This window comes from Vigna umbellata, chromosome 9 (assembly GCF_029865625.1).
Source record: "Vigna umbellata cultivar VRB3 chromosome 9, Vumbellata_1.0, whole genome shotgun sequence".
Lineage (NCBI taxonomy): Eukaryota > Viridiplantae > Streptophyta > Magnoliopsida > Fabales > Fabaceae > Vigna > Vigna umbellata.
Window position 1 is genome coordinate 7,239,408 of NC_142173.1, and position 488 is coordinate 7,239,895.

Here is a 488-nt window from a genome sequence, read left to right on the forward strand (position 1 = left end):
GAATTAAGTTGAATAAAAAAATCATTAAATATGTTATAAGCTTGATGAATGGTAATATAACTTTAAACAACAACTTCAAGTACAATGTTTATAAAATTTTCAATTGTGTTGTTTGAATGGTTTTCAATGATGGAAAGTTTCAAGAACAAGACTACTAATCAATAGATAAATTTAGCAAGAAACTACTTAATTAAATTAGTTAAAGAAATGGTTAAATATATTTCAAACTTGATTAAATAATCATATAATATTGGACAACCACTTAAACTTTGATAACAATGTTTATAAAGTTTTCAATTCTCTCAAATTTTATGTCATTGTTTTTAGTCTTCCCATCAACTATTATCCTCAATCTCTCAAAACCATAAACCACAACTTTAGCCTATGTACACATTATCAGTCGACTAAGTCTCATTTTACTACCTATTGCCAAAAAAATCAGGTTAAAAATGATAAACGAAGAACAGGTTAAAAATAAACACCAAATA